Source organism: Dipodomys ordii, unplaced genomic scaffold (genome assembly GCF_000151885.1).
Source record: "Dipodomys ordii isolate 6190 unplaced genomic scaffold, Dord_2.0 Scaffold197, whole genome shotgun sequence".
In the NCBI taxonomy this organism is placed as follows: domain Eukaryota; kingdom Metazoa; phylum Chordata; class Mammalia; order Rodentia; family Heteromyidae; genus Dipodomys; species Dipodomys ordii.
In genome coordinates this window covers 37730-40986 of record NW_012267413.1, presented here as the reverse complement: position 1 = coordinate 40986, position 3257 = coordinate 37730, and the positions used below count along the sequence as shown (strand labels likewise).

At 45.5% G+C, this 3257-nt stretch overlaps 1 pseudogene; it reads left to right on the top strand.

Annotated features, from left to right (window-relative positions):
* The first annotated feature begins 1226 nt into the window (after positions 1-1226).
* LOC105999714 overlaps positions 1227-3257 on the top strand; it is a 5521-nt pseudogene continuing 3490 nt past the window's right edge.

Sequence of the window (3257 nt, the reverse complement as noted above, 5' to 3'; positions counted from 1 at the left end):
CAGTGTAAACCATGTCACAACATCACAGACATTCACATCCCAACCTTGATTCATTTCTCAGATTCTAAAATTTAGTTTTAGGATTTATTAGCATAAATTACTTGTCCAAATGGGATTCATTGTGATAATAGCCCAAGTTCCTCTCCATGTTGATGCCTAGGTTTGGGAACCTACCAGCAAGAGTACTTCTCCCTCATTTTATGAAGTGAAAGGGAAAAGCTACATTTTTTTGTGCTACATCTTTTTCTTGCATGTTCAAAAAAATCTTTAAAGCCATTTTTAAAATATGAAACATACATGTCACATGTTCTAGTGTTATATCAAGAACTGAAAAGCCAAGTGCTGGTGGTTCAGGCCAATGTTCCCAGCTACTCAAGAAGCTGAGATCTGAAGATCATGGTTGGAAACCAGTTTGGGCAGACAAAATTCTTAAGAGCCTTAGCTCCAGTTAAACAGCAAAAAAGCCAGAACTGGGGACCTAGCTCAAGTTCTCAAGTTCAGCCATGAATAGGAAAACTGAATGAGGCCCTGAGTTCAAATCCCAGTACTGCCCCTCCCCCTCAATAAAAAAATAGAGATTTAATAGAAAGCTTGCTTTCTCTGGCAGCATGTATTATGGGAAATAAAAAAAACTTTAAAAAATTTATTGTCAAGGTGATGTACAGAGAGGTTACAGTTACATTAGTAAGGTAATGATTACATTTCTTGTCTGACTTCTAACCCTTTCCCTAAATTTTCTCCCTTTCCCCCCCCCCCACCCAATAACCTCTTAATCACGAATGGAGTGACATTGATCAAGATTCATTGTATTCTTTTTTTTCTCTATCAAATGTGGTTTTTATTCAACTGACAGTCATTATATTCTTTTGCTGCTTTGTGGAATGGCAACTTTTCCACTGAACATAGCAAATAAAATTGTGTATTTGTGAAAGAGAAAGGAGGGAAGGAAGGAAGGAAAAAATCTTCGGTGGCCATGGATCCATTTCAGAGTATCACCTTTGCGGATCCTTTGTCCAGGAAAACAAGTCCCTGTCAGTCTGTGCCCTTTTCCTGTTCCCTGCATCAGGAGCCGCCTCCGGGGGAGGGGGGGGGGCCAAGCAGGGGCCCGGAACACAGTTTCCGACCTTTGTTGTGCTCCGGGCTATGAACGGACAGCAACGAACCAGGGACAGAACGGAAGCTAGCGTGGGGCGGGGAGTGGGGACGAGGGGGGAGAGGGGGACGAATTTGGCGGACGGACCGCCTGTTCCGGTTGTCATTGCAGGTCCCTGTGGTTTACCCGCGATGCTCCGGCGGGTGTCTGCGTGCCGGCCTCGGCTCCCCTTCTCCCGCCTCGCTCCAAGCCCCGCCACCCCCGAGACTCCGGCCGCTTCGCTGGCGCCGCTCGCCGCCCCGCCGGGAACATGCAGGTAGCGCCTTGCGGCGGTGCGGGCCCGCAGGGGTGCGGGCACCGCGGCCTGGTCGGGTGGGCGGGGTGACCCCTCTCGGACTCCCCGCGTCGGCCGAGCAGGACCTCAGGAGGCACGGCGGCGTCCGGGCGAGGGAAGGGAGGTCGTCCTGGAGAGGACCGGTGACTCGGCCCCGGTCCCGGCGCGCGGGGCGCGGCCTGGTGGTCTGCGGTCCCACCCTTGCGGGGTTTCTTCCCGCGCGCGGCTTTTCTCCGGTTAGTCAGGCTCCGCAGCCGGAAGGTTATTTTGATGGTCTCCCGCCTCCCTCCTTCATTCTTTCCTGTACGCGCATGATGACGAGGAAAAACCTACTTCAGCCGGCAGCCGCTGGCGCACACCTGTCATTGAGATCCGACAATCGTGGCTCACCAAAGCCAGGCCGCGCAGCAAAGTCCGTGAGACCTTTTTTTTTTTTTTTTTTAATTTCCAGTTAACTACCAAAAAGCTAAACGTGGAGATGTGGCTCAGGTGGTAGAATGCTAGCCTTGAGAAAAAGAAGAAAGAAAGAAAAAAAAGCTTAAGGGACAGCGCCTAGGCCGTAAGTTCAGGCCCCAATACGGTCACCGAAAAATAAAAAAGACTATATTCTAGCAAGTAGTAGAAAATGCCTCTATACATTAGTTTTGAGAAGAAGTGCTGTGGTCTGCCTAAAGGTACGATCATTGTTACTGTCCCCAAATCTGGCTGCTCACTGTACTTCAGACCAGTTAAGTCAAGAGACAGGTGTTGAGAGAAGGGAGTTCATTTTACCCCCCTCCCCTCCGCCAAAAAAAAAAAAGCTTGTTAATCAAGAAAGTAGAGGATGCTTGTCCAAAGCCTATCTTGCTAATTTAGGAGACCTATTCTATAGATGATGAGTGATGACAGACTGGTGGGTGTCTTTTCACAGGAAGAGGAGTTGGTTTTATTTAATAAGTTTTTTTATTGTAAAAATACTGTACAGAGGGGTTACAATCATATAAGCAAGGTAATGAGTACATTTCTTATCAAACATTGTTGCCTCCTCCTTTGTTTTTCCCCTACCATCCCTTCCCTCCCATCTCCACAACTACATCCCCCCAACTCGCCTAAATTGTAAAGTTTGTTTTTCCACATAACGTCTTGTACCTCTCATTGCCTCCACCTGTATCCCTATTTAAACAATTTGTTTTTTCCCTATATTAAGTGAAGTAAGCCAGGCTCAAAGAAACATAGGTCCCATGGTTTCCCTTATTTGCAATAACTAGTATATATTTGAGACAAGCAGAAAAGGTCAGATAAGATGATGTTAAGCGAAATGAACCCCAAGATAAGGACACAAGTGGTTTTTTCTTTCTTGCTATTGTTTCTAACATATTTATAAGGTACCATGTGATTTTTTTTTTTTGTTCTTCCCCCATGGTATAACCCTGTTTTTACTTTATTTGATGAGGAGAAGGTTTGCAGTCAAATACCTACCTAATCCTAGTTGCCTGGTCAAGAGATGCTTTTCAGTTATACACATCTCACGAACAAATATCATTTCCCTGGATAATTCTTGTCACTATTTTGTTCATGTGTAGTTCCTAACTTATTACACAATGGACAGGTTATAGGGGGTAATTGTCCACACTTTTTTTGCTGATTGCCAAACTCATGGCAGTGAAAGGAGACTTCACCTGATGATTAGGAAAAGCAATGGTCAGGTGAGGTTAAAGAGGAAATCTCTTGAGGGTATGGTTGGGATTGGAAAAGATGGGGGAACAATGGAAGGTGTGATATTGTTCAAGATACATTGTAATTATAATAGGACATATTGAACTGAAACCACTTGTACAACTACTTAAAAAA